The sequence below is a fragment of the Hemiscyllium ocellatum genome, chromosome 10 (assembly GCF_020745735.1).
Source record: "Hemiscyllium ocellatum isolate sHemOce1 chromosome 10, sHemOce1.pat.X.cur, whole genome shotgun sequence".
In the NCBI taxonomy this organism is placed as follows: Eukaryota; Metazoa; Chordata; class Chondrichthyes; order Orectolobiformes; family Hemiscylliidae; genus Hemiscyllium; species Hemiscyllium ocellatum.
This window is the reverse complement of record NC_083410.1, coordinates 80,467,631-80,484,260: the sequence shown is the minus strand read 5'-3', so window position 1 is coordinate 80,484,260 and position 16,630 is coordinate 80,467,631. Positions and strand designations below refer to the sequence as shown.

The window sequence follows — 16,630 nt, the reverse complement described above, 5'->3', positions numbered from 1 at the left end:
CCAAATAAAGGAGCCCAACCAGCCATATAATTTACGTAGGGCTAGCCTTGGCAGCATCAGCGGGAGCATTCTCATAGGATATAAGAGATGGGGCAGAACATTCATTTTAATTAATGCTATTCTCCCTAGCCAGGAAATCGGAAGGTCTCTCCATCGCTGGAGGTACTGCCTTATCCTTTCCATTAATTGTACAAAATTAGCCCTATACAGCTGATCAAGTACTGGCGTGATAAAAATACCTAAATATAAGAAGCCCTCCAGGGACCAACGGAAGGGAAAAGGGGATCCGTCCATTAAGTGGGGTATCATAGCCAGACCACCCATTGGCATGGCTTCCGATTTTGAAAAATTAATTTTATAGCCTGAGAATGCACTAAATGTATTAATAACTTGAATTAGACGAGGCACTGACATTAAAGGATTACTGAGGAATAAGAGAACGTCATCTGCATAGAGGGTAATTTTGTGTTTACCTGTACCAATCCTTGGGGCCGTTATATTAGGATCAGTCCGGATGGCTTCTGCTAATGGTTCGATTATCAGTGTAAACAACAATGGTGAGAGAGGACATCCTTGACGGCAGCCCCTACCCACACTGAAGCCATCCGATCTTAACCCATTAGTAATAACAGCTGCTTTGGGGTCATTATACAATGTTGAGACCCATTTGGTAAACACCTGTCCAACGCCAAACCTTTCCAATGTGTAACCCTATCAAATGCCTTTTCCGCATCCAATGAAATTACTACTCCTGGTATCTTTCCCTGATGACAGGCTTGGATCATATTCAAGACCCTTCTGATATTATTGGATGATCTGCGGCCCTTAATAAATCCCGTCTGGTCCTCCTTTATAATATATGGCAGTACCCTTTCTAATCTTAGTGCTAACATTTTTGAGAGAATTTTAAAGTCTATATTTAGTAAGGATATTGGTCTGTAAGATGCACAATCTTCTGGGTCTTTTTTTTTTGAGGATAAGAGAAATATTTGCTTCTTTCAGCGTGGGCGGGAGACAGACCTGACTATGCACAAAATTATACATATCCATAAGTGGGTCAACCAATATTCCTGTAAATTCTTTATAGAATTCAGCTTGAAAACCATCCGGGCCCAGTGCTTTTCCGCTCTGAAGTTGCCTAATTGCCTCAAGTATTTCTTGGACTGTTAAAGGGGTATTTAGGGCCGACACCTGTTCCGGAGTCAGGCCCGGGAAGGTCAAATTTTTAAAAAATGACTGCATCCTCCTAATCCTATCTTCACAATCCTGCGATCTATATAGTTCAGAATAAAATTCTTTAAAGGTCGCATTGATCTTTTTATGATCATGAGTCAGGGTACCTGTACTTTCCTTGATGGTCGGAATAGTTTGAGGGGCTTTCTTTTTCTTTGCAAGAAATGCTAAGTATCTACCTGGTTTGTCGCCATATTCATATAATCTTTGTTTCGCAAATAATATTTCCCTTTTAGCCGTTTGAGTAAGCGCGGTGTTTAAAGCTGTCCTAAGAGCTGTAATCCTCTGCAATTTTGTGATAGAAGGTCTATCAGCGTATGCTGTTTCGGCTGCTTTTAGGCGAGCTTCGAGCAGACGCTGTTGCTCTCCCTTCATTTTCCTCTGGGTCGCTGAATAGGAGATGATCAAACCTCGTGCATAAGCTTTGATGGTCTCCCACATCATTGACGGATTGCTAGCCGTACCAGTATTAATTTCTAAAAAAGTTTTAAGTTCTTGGGAGAAGTACTTTAAAAATTTGCTATCTTTCATCAGGAAGGAGTCCATACGCCAATGCCGAGCGGATGTCCCATTGTTCTTTACCTTAGTTTCCATGTATACAGCGGCATGGTCAGAGATTGCTATAGTACCTATTTTACAGGTTGCTATAGAATTTAGAAAAATCGATGGGGCAAAAAACATATCAATTCTTGTGTGACATTTATGTGGATTAGAGTAGAAAGAAAAATCTCTACCCTGTGGATGGAGACATCTCCATACATCTACCAATCCTAATTCTTTATTCAGGTCCACCAGTTGTCTAAATCTGGGAGATACTCCAGCGGCACTCTTGGGAATCCTGTCTATTTCCGGATCCATAATACAATTAAAGTCTCCCCCTATAATTGTATGACGGGCACCAAAGGCCATCAGTTTTGAAAAAGCTTCCGTTATGAATTTAAAGGGGTGTGCCGGGGGGCAGTACACATTTAAGATCCCATATTCCTCTCCATTTATGAGGGCTTTAATCAAAATATATCGTCCAGATTCGTCTTTTATCTGATTTAGAATTTTCAAAGGGAAGTTCTTCCGGACAAGGATAACGACTCCCCTGCTTTTTGAATTAAAAGAGGAAAAAAAGGCCTGATCAAATCCGCCCTGTCGTAATTTTAAGTGTTCTTTATCCGACAGGTGTGTCTCCTGTAGGAGAGCTATATCAACTCTCTCCTTCTTAAGATTTGATAATATTTTCTTCCTTTTAACTGGCGAGTTACTATGAGTTATTACTTGAAAAGGCAGAAGACAAGGATTTTTAAATGTTATCAAAAGAATACACTTCTATAAAATTGTAGACCATAGATACATAACTGATTCATGACAGTGTTGCTTGTGTTGTATTCACCTATTGTCATAGTATCACAAGAAACTTGTGGACCACAATTTATTTTACTTTGCTGAAATAGTGGTGTTCAACCTGGATAAATGTGAAGTGATTCATTTTGGAAGGCCAAATTTGAATGCCAGATACAAGGTTAAAGACAGGACTCTTGGCAGTGTGGAGGATCTTGGGGTCCATGTAAATCAATCCCTTAAAGTTGCCACCCATGTTGATAGGGTTGTTAAGAAGGCATATGGTGTTTTGGCTTTCATTAACAGGGGGATTGAGTTTAAGAGCCGCGAGGTTTTGCTGCAGTTCTATAAAACCCTGGTTAGACCATACTTGGAATATTGTGTCCAGTTCTGAAAGGACGTAGATGCTTTAGAGAGGGTGCAGAGGAGATTTGCCAGGGTGCGGTCTGGATTGGAGGGCCTGTCTTATGAAGAGAGGTTGAGTGAACTAGTGCTTTTCACACTGGAGAGAAGGATGAGAGATGGCTTGATAAAAGTGTACAAGGTAATGAGAGGCATAGGTAGAGTAGATAGCCAGAGACTTTTCCCCAGGGCAGAAATGGTTATCATGAGGGATCATAATTTTAAGGTGATTGGGGGAAGGTCTAGGGGAGATGTCAGAGGTAGATTCTTTATGCAGAGAATGGTGGGTGTGTGGAATGCATTGTCAGTGGTGGAGTAGAATCAGATACATTAGGGACATTTAAGCAACTGCTGGACAAGCACATGGATGGCAGTAAATTGAGGGGTGTGTAGGTCAGCTTGACCTTAGATTAAGATAAATGTTCGACACAACATCATGGGTTGAAGTGCCTGTACTCTGCTGTACTGCTCTACATTCTAAGTACTAGACAAGATTAAGTTAGACTATTTTGAAACTGTCTTTTTAAAAATAATAGTTCCTTTGCATTGATTTCCAGTTTCAATTAATGATCCTTTATATGTCACATCTAAAAATATTTATGAATAATTTAGGATCTTCATTTGCAGTAATGTTGGCTGGAGAGGATTGGAATCTTGTGCTAATGCAAATTAGAGTGTTAAGGTGCAAACTTTGACATTTACAATACCTTCAGGTGAAGGAATACAGAAATTACATCTCCACACAGCAGCTGAACTTGAGGAGCTCTTTGATTTCCACTGACAGTTTGTTCTGTTCACATGCAGCAGTTATCACATTTAATGTAATACCAGTACTGCGTTCCAAGTCACAAAAATAGTGGTTAGGTGCTTAAGAAACCATCTGTTTAACTTCTCAATAAGAAGATCTATTTATAACACGAAGCTAATAATTGAAAATAGAAAGTTTAAATGTTTCATTATTAGTTACAAGCAGGAGTAAATTTGCTAATTTGTTAATGTGCACAAATTTCATATATTCCCAACTTTGGTTTCTTACGCCATGCTTTTAAAGCTCATTATATCTTTTAAAAATTGAGATCAGCAAGGCTATGTTTGTCTTTGTTAATTTCTGATCCTGGCCAATTTCTTTGCAGATTCCAAGTGACTGTCTTTCTATTTCTTTTAAAAGTATCACACATTTTGAGGGTAATGTTTCATGTAGGACAAATAAACGGAAAACATGGTCAGCATGGACAAGTTAAATTGAAGGGTCTGTTTCCATGCCATATGACTCTAAGACTCCTCCACAGATCTGTTGTGAATGCTGGTCAATGTTTGTTAGACATCTGTGAAAGATTACAAAAAGTGTATTGAAGGAAGAGTACACAGAAAGATGAGGGGGTGGAGTAAGACAATCTTCAGCCAGAGGTAAAAGACAGTAAATTATAGCTAAGTGTTTTAAATACATAGTGAGAAACTACACAAAAAAAACCTGATCTATTCTTTCCCAAATTGCAGTCAACTCCTGTATTCCCGACATAACAAAAAAGCCACATTTTAATTTTACTGTCCAAGTCAACTAAGTTAAAACCATCTATAAAAATAATTCCTGAGGTCCAAGTGATCAAACAATTTTTGCATTCCAGAACAGAATTTAGAATGAATTCCTGCACTTTTAACAGCAACAACTTTGCATGTTGGGTCAATCTTTCATGCTGGATAGCTGGGTGCAACAGCTTCTCATCTGCTCCCACTAAGAAGTTCTCTGAGTGACTCAAAAATGAGAGATGTATGGTTCTCAGAAATTTCCTTTGATTCTATTAAACACTAGGATGAGTTTTGAAGCTACTGTCCTAGATGACTTACTTTCAGTTCTTATTCTTTTGCAATGCAGTGGATACTGGATTTAGTTCAGAAATTCTCTCAAATACAGACATTGGAGGAAACTGAAAGAATTAGCTACATTCAGAGAAAGTGATATTTACTATCGTTTTATGTATGTCATTGTTTAGTATCCATACAAATAATCAAAATATAACAAAGCACCAAGGATGTTAGAAATCTACATCAAAAAACTCAGCAGGTCTGGCAGTATCTGAGAAAACAGACGTAACATTTTGGGTCCAGTGACCCTTTTTCAGCAATTTATGTTTTTATTACAGATAATCACATCTGGAAAAGTATCATCGTAGCATCACAGAGTTATGGAGTCCTACAGCACAGAAACAGACCCTTTGGTCCAACTGGTCCATGCCAACCAAGTTTCCTAAACTAAACTAGTCCCATTTGCCTGTGTTTGGTTGGTCTTCAAAACTTGCCCTATTTACATACGTGTCCAAATGTCTTTTAAATGTTGTAGCTGTAGCTGCACCTACTACTTTCTCTGGCATTTCATTCCACATGTGAACCACCCTTTGTGTTAAAATGTCCCTCGGGTTCCCTTTAAATCCTTCTCTTCACCTTTTAAAATTATGCCCTCTAATTTTGAACTCCCCTACCCTACAGAAAAGACCTTTGATATTCACTCTATCCATGTCTCCTATGATTTTATAAACTTTTGTCAGGTCACACCTCAACCTCCAGTGCTCCCAACTACCCTCTGTTAAGATACGGGGTAAACCCCCTCTGTTAATTTTAAACCAGCAACACAGAAAAGATTTATCCCTTGTGGTAATCTGTGAAAATTCAAGAGGCCAAGAACTATTTAAAGTAAAAATTAACAACTTTATTTCTTAAAATATAATATAGAATAATTAACTAACACCTATTTACAACTCCTTCCTCTAACCTCTCTTTTACTTTCTCTTCCATAATACTCGGCTGATAAAATCCCGATTAAGATTTACCAAAATACAAATTTCAAAACCAGGCAGCTGTCAAATCTTCCCTTTGTACCTTCCTCTGTGTATTTTCTTTTTCTTAGAATTTCTCTTTCACGAGTGGTTGATAGATAAATGTACCGTTAAGAGAGCTAATTTTCCGGGCAGTCTGCAGACGTTAGTGGCTTTCAATTTTCCCAGGTCTTACACCATCAAAGCATCAGATTGTGTCATTGGCTTTCAATATTGTCAAGATACTAATTTCAAACTTGATTAGAATTTGGTATTTTCTGGAGTATAATTTAAACTGATTGGCCTAATTCGAATTTGTTTCTGTCTCCAGGCAACCAGCTACACCAGCTGCTGGACCAAAAGGTTACATTGTATCTTGTTCAAAACACTTGGTGCTGTCAGGTTGTTCTGCTAGCTTTTAACTTTCTTAAAGGGACAGTACACACACATCTTCATAACACCTCTCCTTATAAGTCAAACTCTCCAGTGCTGGTAACATGTTTATAAATCTTTTCTACACCCTCTCCAATTTAATAATATCCTTAAGTATTTCAAATCTTACCTTGCATTTGATTGGATATTTTGTTTTTTTTTTGACATGAATCATATTTATTCCAACTGTTTCACTTGAAATATCAATGTTGAAACAAAGCAACAGCTGCAAGTTTTCATGTCGATTCCCTAGTTCTTTATCTCACTACTGGTTAACATATTATATCTTTAGCAAGATGTTGTAATGTTCCTGCTTTTTACTCACAGAACATGTGGAAATGCATTATGATCTTAAAAATCACAGAGGACAGAAGGAGATCGTTTAATCCTCTGCTTCTTTTCTGGCTGTTCGAAAGAACTATCAAGTAGCTCTGATCCCATGATCATTTTTTTATAACACAGAGAATATTTTACTTTCAAATACATAACCAATTTCCTTTTGATAGGAAATTTCCCTCCTGAATTTGTTTCTGCTACCCTTTCAGTTTGTGTGCTGCAGACCAACATAAAAGATCATTGGTCCAGGATTTCTTGATAAGATTAAAAATTACCCTTTTACTTCTCATTGTATTCTGCTCTGGAGATTTGGACAGGAGCTCCTGTTATAAGTTTCTCCAGGAATCCAGCAGGACAGAAAATCATTATAGAAATGATGCTTACCTTTTGCAGCAGTCAATCTGCAGTGTTCTGTGAATCCTACGCCCAGGAGCACACTAGCCACTTTAATAGCCGTTGTGAAAGGGTAAATATGCAGATAAGTTAGGAGTTTAGTGAGGCAGTTAGTGGAGAGGAGGTAGCTGTAGGTGAAATGCTAAGTGGTGAGGCTGCCTTGTGCAGGTGAATGGGATGCCAGAGTACTAAGTAAGTGAATGAGTGCCTCAGTAAGTCAGAGGTTGACGGGGAAGTTGGGTCGATCATCTAGTAGGATTGGGTTTCTGGTCAGGAAAGTATCGGGTGCGGCAAGCCAAAGAGTGTTGAGTCGGGTTAGGTGTTCTCCAGTGCAATGGCAGAGGAGAGGAAGGCGTTTGTTGAGTCAGATCAAAGAAGGAAGATCAGGTCAAGTTGAGGTGGAGTGATGGGGGGAGATGGTGTGTTGCATTGGGGAAAGGGGGTGAGGTGAGTCATAATCATGCTGCTGGTAATTTGAATGTTCGGGTTGGGTCAGGTTGGGTTGAAATGCCAGGTCAGATTGGCAGGAGTGAGGGATATCAAAACCGGTAGTTTGAAGAAGGGTGTCTGATCTGGTGGGGTTGGTGATGGTGGTCTGGTAAGGAGGAGACAAGGAGTGTGGGATTAGGCTGGGGAGCGGAGTACAGTTGAAAGTATAGGGAAAAGGGGTCCATGATTAGTTGGGTCAGTTTAACAGCTATCTAGGACCTAGAGTACGTTTTCTGGCTAAGTATTAATTGAGGTGGAACTCTCCAAAATTTCCAAAGGAGATTTTCAGAGAGTTCTAGAAGCAGGAGAATTGTCTACCAGATGTTTCCATTTTCATGGCAATTCCCACTGAGTCTGCCTTGTTAGGACTATGTATAGTCACTATGCGCAACTGTATTGCTCCAACAACTCTGTGGCCATCAGAATATTTGTGCTGTTATCTTTTTAGTGTACTAGTCCTAAGTGATGTGTAATTGCAAGGTGGAGGTACAGAAAATTCCTGAAAGGTTGCCTGAGGAACTGCTTGTGATCCTGCTAGTCACTAATTTTATATATTTATGATACTCATTCAGATTCTAAGTCATCTTTGTGTTTTGTGGGGTGTTTGAGAAAGTGCATTTCTTTTTGCTAGGTCCAGAAATGGTTGAGTACAGATGAGTGTTAGTAACCTGGAATATATCTAATATGTGCCCTGCTTCTACATACAAACTTCTATTGGATGATAGTTCTTTGTATCAGCCACTTATTTGTCAAGAACACATTTTTTTTTCAATTCCTGTCTAATTTCTGTACCTTCTGTAATGTCAAAGTGAAATTTTACTTCATGTTGGACTGTGAAACTTGATGCTTCAACATCTGTGAGAACATTTATGACCTCCAACTACATTCATCATGGGTGTGTGTTTGGCCTCTTTTTATGATCCAACCTCACGAGTCAAATTAATGTGAGAAGCTGCGTGTGTGTGTGTGTGTGTGTGTCTCAGGGATGTCAGTTGTTCTTTGCAGCTTAAAAACTTGCGCTGCTGGCCTACAGGCATGCATCATAGGCAATCACAGGCACAGTTCTGTGAGGACAGGATAAGCCAGGGGTAAATGTGAAACTCTTAGTGTCACTATTAGATTACCTCACAGTTGTCATCTATCCAGGCTGTAAAGCTTGAATTTCTTCAGTCCTTCTTCATAAACCTCTGGCACGAGGACTACTGGGCTTTCTCTAACTGTCTCCAGTACGTGAATACCTGCATTGTTTGACAGTGAGCAGAACTGACCCAGTTTGATGTGTGGTTTGACCAGAGCATTGTAGAACCTGATCACTACCTCTACTATACCGTACCATTCTGTGTACAAAGTTGAACCTTGTCTTAGCATTGTCGAATGCAGCCTGGATTTGTTGGGGATGGTGAGCATTGGGTGTGCTAGGATTCCTAGGTATCTTTCATATTCATTCTTAGCCAATTTAATGCCATTCATTGAGTACAAATTTTCTGATGTTTCCCTTCCAATATGCAATATCACGTATTTATCTGAAATCTTTTAGATTTCATCAATTTGTTCCATTGAGCTTTCAGTGGTTTGATGGAAAAACAGGGTGAATAAGAAATTAACAAAACTTTAGTTGTTGTTTAATGCAGTTACTGGAGCATTCTGGCTAATGCAAGCAATGTCATTCATTTGTGCAGGGAGAACAGATCATGTTTGGCAAACAAAATGAGTCCAGATATATTAAATCAACCTACTGGCCTCATTCCTGTGTTAAATATACTTTGTGCAATGTGTGCCTCTATAATTACTGCATGTGTATATACAATACTGTAGGAGTAGAATGAGGGAACACAGATTCAAGCTAGTACAAATACTGGTATTGGGACGACCTTGTTTCAATGTGGGATTAAGAATCGTAATAGCTATTCATCTGGGCGATATATATTTGGCAGAAAATATCATTCCAGTCTCATTTTTTTCTGCTGTATTAACCATTGCACTTTTATTTTTGTTATTGTGTGGCTGTGGACCTCAGGTTCTGATGGTTGCTATGTGCTCTGTATAGGTGGTGCATTCACCTTTTCCTGATCAGCTGAGGAACAGCTTCTGGATTTTGTGCACGTGCTTGCAGTTGCGACAGTATATCTGATAGCTCTCTTCCACTGCATACAATTGATGTGACAACTCCTCTAAACAGGTCCAAAGTTGCCACTTGATCTGGCTTTTGTTGAGAATTGTTGTAAATGTTTGTGTCCTGACTGGTTTGCTAATGCTTTACTCTGGCAATGGTTTAACAATCCTGTGGAAATGATATATAGCTTTTTGACATTTTACCTTGGTTTTTCCACCCACATCTGTTACTACTTCTAGCTTCGGTAGCTTTTTCATTATTGAGAGAGTAATTTGTGCAGAGTGTGACATTGGCCTTTGGAATTGACTGTTTTCCATACCTTCAATAGGTATGTTTTTCCGCTTGAAGATTGCTCAGTATCCTGTCTATGAGACTTGCACAATTTCTTTATGATTTCTTCAGTGAATTTAACTGTTGCATTAGTCTTTTTATTTATTTCAGAATAATGTTGAGATGTTGTGCACCACACTCCCTCTTAGCTTCATACACGTGTAGCTGCTCCAACTGTCCATGCATGGCATGGCAATCACTGTTGCAGTGTTGGAGAGAAATCTGATCCTGAAGGTCACTGTCGTGCACGGAGCTCAGAGATCTGCACAAAAGAAAAATATATTTGACAGGAACACTGACTACGTGGTATTAAATTTCCCAATCTTTCATGAAGCAATTCAGTTCTTCACTTATGAACTGAGGACCATTGTCATTCATTACAATGTCAAGAATACCTTAACAGCTGAAGCATACTTTTAGGCAATTGACAATCTCAGTGATAAATAGTGAAGCTCACTGGTTAAGAAGCCAGTAGTAATCATGACAAACAGTTCGAGCAAGTGTGAAGAGATCTATTCCCAGCTTCATTCATGGTCTGTCTGGGACGTCTTTATGAACACTGCATAGTCTGATGTCATCCTTTATTTCATTGTTTGTGTTTGGCTGCATGTTTGACTACAGTTTCACCTTTTTGCAATCTGAGCAAAGACCCTTTGCTGTCAGTACATGGCCTATCACTTGACTTCAGTTACCTTTAATAATAATATAGTTTCTTATTCAACTTCAAGTTCAACCTGGTGAATGTTGTCTAGCAGTCACTCTAGATTTTGATCATGGTCAGCAGTGACTTCTTCCATTGTGTCTCCAATCCAGAGACTAGCATATCATCCAGGAAGATCACGAACTATCTTGTGTTGATAATCTTCTGAAGCATTGGAAATGCCAAAGAAAATACCTAACCATCTGTATCTCTTGAAGGATGTAAAGAATAGTTGGGAAACTGAAACAAAAAGAATGCTGGAGAAACTCAACAGGTCTGGCTGCATTTGTGAAGAGAGAAACAAAATTATCTGCAGAAGAATCATACCAGATTTGAATGTTAACTCAGTTTCTATTCAGATTCTGCCAGATCTGCTAAATTTCTCCAGTATTCTGTGTTTGCTTTTGATTTCCAACATCCACAGTCTTTTGAATTTACTTAGCTTATTAGAAAGCTGCTGCTTACTTCTAGTTTCACTTGTTAATAACACTTCTTCACATCTACGTGGTGAAGAATTTTGCTTTGGCGAGTTGTGGGAAAATCCCTTCAATTGATGGCATGGGATACTAAGATTTATTCAGGGCCTTACTTAGATTCTTTGAGTCAATGTACTCCCTCAGCTTTCCAGCTCGTTTCACCACTACCTTGATGCTAATCCATTCTGTACAGGAGTTGTCACTTTCTTGATTACTCTCTTCAGCTCTTCTATCTTATTTTTCAGTCTCACCTTTGGGGCAGCAGGAACTTTTTGAATCTGAACTGACAGATACTGAATTGACCTTGCATTCTCATCTATTTTAAGATGACATTCTCTGAGAAGATATCCTAACCGTGTGAACCCATCTTTGTACTCTTGTGGGATGTTTTTCACTGTTGGAGGTTTGGTATAGTGTGACACTTTGCACAGCTCTTTTGGAACAGGCTTTAGACTTGCTCCAGTTGAGAAGACTGGCATTTGCTTGTCAGCTATGGGATGGAACTCCAGAATCTTGTTCATGCTATTGCAATGGGCTCACTGAGTGATCTAGGCGAAAGTGAGGACTGCAGATGCTGGAGATTAGAGTCGCAAGTGTGGTGCTGGAAAAGCACAGCAGGTCAGGTAGTATTCGAGGAGTAGGAGAGTTGATGCTTTGGGCAAAAGCCCTTCATCAGGAAGCCTTCATCCTGATACTTCCTGACCTGCTGTGCTTTTCTAGCACCACACTCTTGACTCATGGATTTGGAGATGCCGGTGTTGGACTGGGGTGTACAAAGTTAAAAATCACACAAAACCAGGTTATAGTCCAACAGGTTTAATTGGAAGCACACTAGCTTTCGGAGCGTCGCCCCTTCATCAGGTAGACTACCACCTGATGAAGGAGCAACGCTCCGAAAGCTCATGTGTTTCCAATTAAACCTGTTGGACTATAACCTGGTGTTGTGTGATTTTTAACTTTGACTCACGGAGTAAGCTGTCCTCTCAGCATGAATCTGGTGCTATCATATATTTTATTGCAATGAGCTCACAGAGTAATTTGTCCTCTCAGTATGAATGTGGTGCTATCATATAATCCAAACTTACTTCTGAGGGCTTTATTTTGGCATCATCATGTTGAGCCACATTGCACAGGTTTGTGAAGGTTATGATGTTGCACGATGCACCAGTGTCTATCTGACATTTTATATTAACCTGCTGTTCTTCTGCAGTTCTCATTCCAACAGTCACAAACCCTGTGTCATCTATAAACTCGACTGACCTAACCTGGTGTATGGTGTACAGTGATTCATCAGAATGTTCAGCTACTGTCTCTTCATTGGCCACCTATACCTGTTTCTTTTAACCATACAATTGTGTGGAAAATAATTCAGCATTTTTCAGTGTAAATGCCAGTTTACCCACACCGGATATGTCTTTTTTTTCATGATTGGTGTACCATACCTGAAGTATCTGTTAGCACAATGCGAGACCTGGTGTGTTCTGCCATGCATGTGCTGTAATTGTTGATTGACAACTTTGGCACTTCTGCACAGATCAGTTCCTGTCCTGAGTATAAGCTTATCTTCTCCCAGTAGGATGACACAAAGAATTGCAGATGCTGGAGATCTAAAACAAAACAGAAATTGCTGGTACAACTCAGCAGATCCAGCAGCATGTGTGGAAAAAAAAAGCAGAAATAACATTTCGTTAGAACTGTTTTGTTTCTTTCAGTTGGTGTGATTTCACTTTGGATCCCTTATTTCTAATACAATTCTGTCTCTAATTCGCTCATCCTTTAATCACACAAATTCACAGATTTCTGTAAGCTGAGATAATGATGTAATGTAATGATCAATGAACATTTTTTCACTTTGTTCTCAATATTGAATACATACTGTTCATGTGTGATATTCACTTGGGACTGAAAATATGCTTTCAAAGCTTTAAAAATTCTGCCGTATGTTTTTTCTTCTGCTTTTCAGAGAGATTTATGCTGATATATATTTTGTAACAGTCTCTTCCTAACAATGATAAAGCATTGTGACTTTTACTGGTTCCGGTTTGCTCAACAAATCCTTTGCTATTGTGCAATTCTGCCATTGTTCGTGGAAGAATTCCTAGTTCTGACTCATACCCTATTAATTTGAACAGGAGCTGGTCAGAGAGAAAAAAAACTGCAGCTGGTTTCTCTTAAGCAGTGTTTTAACTGTGATTGTTTTTCTTTTTCAGTAGCAGCTCACAGGTCTGAAGCTATTTTTCTTGTTTTGGGATGGAAATTTACCCCAATCTCACTTCTGACGCAATGTTTCAAATACACAACATGAAAGTGTGTTCAATACAAGGAGTTTATTGCAGTGAAGATGCAATATATGCCGACAGGGTATGTGGTCATAGTACAGGTCACGTGACTATGGAACTTATGGTAGACATTTGTGCGTGATTGCATTTCAATGCAACCAAAGACGAATGCCCTGAAATTGTTTAAGAACAAATTGTAGAGTGAATAAGTTTAGATGTGTGGCATGATCTTTCTAATCCTTTTTTTTTACAGACTACCATGTTTTCTTCTGGACATGTCTTCAATAATATTTGGCCTGTTAATAACAGATCCAAGCTCATCCCTCAGATATCTGTGTGCAGTGTGTTTATAATTGTAACTATCAACCAAATAAAGGATCTAATTGTTATTTTTGAAATATTGTTTATCTATATTGTTGCTGCTGTTTGAATTTACGTGGGTAACTGCAAGTATCTAAGTAAATTGAACATTGACTTGTTACCATCAGAATTGTTTCCAAGCCATCAACAGAAGTAACAGCACATAAATGACAATTTCCCTCATAATTAAGGAAACAGTGAGTAACAATTGGAAATTCCAACTGGGAAGGGTGAATTATAATTTTTTTTGTTTGCATTTGTTGCTTAGTCAGGACCATTCAACTTGTTTAGATTACTGTAAGTAATCTAATCTAATTATTGGCTGAATATTTTAAAAGTCTATCTGTTTGAAAAATAAAACAAAGTGAGTTAGTCAGCAAACTGGACTTGAAAGATGTTGTTTTTGGATAGCAATCTGCATTTATATCAGATCCAGCACTTGGTTGTTTTCTTTTATACCTCATACAAAACTGTTATACTGCGTAGCACACTACAGGTGAAAAAAAACATTAAATAGTGTTGATCACTACATTACAGCACCAAGAGTCAATGAAACAGCTTGAGACTAATATAAATTTTAAAATAATTTTCAATAAGTAAATAATCTGCAAATTGCACGTATTAAGTAGTTTTCAAACCTTGAAACCTGATTAAAATATAAATCTATGTGCATTAGAAACATTGATGCTTCAAACTTGTATGAATATCTTCTATGCCTGTCCCATTAGATTGACAGTAAGGTAATGTAATACCAAAGATTCTGCTGAAATTGATTTATTTTTCTTTATTCCAGTCTTGACACTATTTCATTCTCTGTCTTGTAGTTTAAGAGTGCTCTTACAAGTCGTCCTGCTTCAATTCAAGTGTAAGTTGGGACAATTATTTCATTAGATCTGGACTGAAACACTTCTGAGCCTTGATGGATTTGAGTTGAACTCCTGCATGCATTGGCTTTCAACCCCCCACAAGATACCCTGGGAATCCTAACCTGCAGAAGGAAACTTGCTCATTCCTGTTTCAGGCCTAGTTCATTCCTTCAGGCCTATTTTCTCCTGCCAAAAAGAGCAGCCTGATTTCTCAAAGTAATAGAAGCATAATTTGTTAGATAGTTGAGGATGTTTCTGGCAGCAATTTCAGAAATTTCAATTTGAAGCAACTTGTCACAATCATGAAGGCCCTTATTTACTGAACAGTCATCTTATGCATGTCCATTAGCTTTGAATGTTAATTGCTTCATAGGAGGATTATAAGGCATGAGCCCAACTCAAACTTTGTTGGGAGCGGACTTTGATAGTGTAGGTTTGGAATTATTTTATTGGTGAAATATTGGTAATGAGAATGATGTGCAAAATGTTTATATTGCTGTTGGTGTTCCTTACTCAATATTTACAAATAAAACTAAGTTTGATTTAATTATTCAATTATGGCAAACCTCTAGAGTTAAATCTACCTACTGAATCTAAATACTGAAGGGATCTATGGTGCAGCTGTCATTTATAAAGGTACGGGAATGAGTATATAGGGCATGTAGCAAATGTCAAACTTAGAGGTAAATAGTCAAATCTGGCAAGCAAAGAACATTGAGGACAAAATAAATGATATTAACTAAAAGTTGGCAGAGAGAACTTAAGATGAGATGAAAGTGTATAATGTCTGGTATGGCACTGAGCTCCAGACAACTCCATGATATGTCTTCTCATTGCATAACACTTCAAATGTGCAGTACTTTGGCTGAGATGTTTTGGAAGCAATTCACATAAATTATAAAAGAAATGCCAAAACCAAAATGCTTATGTTCCTCCAAGAAATTATGCAAAATGTTGAACACAAACACATTCCATCGAAAAACAATAAAAAGACTCAAAGCAAAGATTCTTTTGTGGTTTACAAGGGAAGTTAAGGAGCATACTGGATTAAAAGGAGAAACTTACAATGTTGCAGAGAATAGCAATGGGCCTGACGATTGGGATATTTTTAGGAACCAGCATAGGCCAAACAAAAAGTTAATAAAAAGAGAAAGAAAATAAAATGTGGAAGTAAACTAGCCAGGAATAATAAAGTAAGACCTTTTACAGACATACAAACTGAGAACACTAGTTAAGTAAACATTGGTTCTTTCAAGATTAGGAGAAAGTGAGGACTGCAGATGCTGAAGATCAGAGTCAAAAAGCATGGCGCTAGAAAAGCACAGCCAGTCAAGGAGCATCTGAGGAGCAACAGCGTCGACACTTCGAGCATAAACTCTTCACCAGGAATGTTGTGGGGGATGGGGGCAATGGGGTTGAGGGATAAATGGGAGGGGGCATGGTCTGGGGGCAAAGGTAACTAGGAATGCGTTAGGTGGATTAAGGTGGGGGGTGACAGTGATAGGTCAGAGTAGAGGTTGAAGCAGATAGGTAGGAAGGAAGATGGACAGGTAGGACAGTTCAAGAGGGAAGTGTGGAGTTGGAGGGTTGGATCTAGGATAAGGTGGGAGGTGGGGAGATGAGGAAACTGGTGAAATCGACTTTTATACTGTGTGGTTGGAGGGTTCTGCCTTGGGACACTCCAACCACACGGAATCAGTGTCCTCATCTTCTGCTTTGGGACCCTCCAAAAACACATAATTAATGTCCTCATCTTCCACTTTGGGACCCTCCAACAACTTAGAATCAATGTCTTCAAACTCCACCTTGGGATCCTCCAGCCACACTCCTTTACAGATTAGAGAAATTAGCAAAGAGATTGTAGAAATGGCAGAGACATTGAACATTTTGGGCTGGGTTTTTACTTTGGACTTGGAAATCCAAGATCATCCTTTGACTTCGCAAACATCAAGTTCATCATCTTTGATCCGACCAGCTGGATGTTTGTCTCCTGGGCATATGGATAAACATGGTTCAAGTTTCACGAGTCCCAGGGCAGTATTAGAGAATGGAGGCTGCTGAAGAGGGCTAATTAAAAAGTCT

General features: G+C 38.8%; 1 long non-coding RNA gene across 2 annotated transcripts in view; it reads left to right on the top strand.

Annotated features, from left to right (window-relative positions):
* The window catches only part of LOC132819823 (uncharacterized), a 65,432-nt gene extending 51,712 nt beyond the window's left edge, over positions 1–13,720 (top strand). For both annotated transcript variants that reach the window (XR_009645125.1, XR_009645126.1), the window contains exons 3-4: positions 13,254–13,404; positions 13,576–13,720. This is a non-coding gene — a long non-coding RNA (uncharacterized LOC132819823). The remainder of the gene's footprint in view (positions 1–13,253; positions 13,405–13,575) is intronic.
* The last annotated feature ends 2,910 nt before the right edge of the window (positions 13,721–16,630 follow it).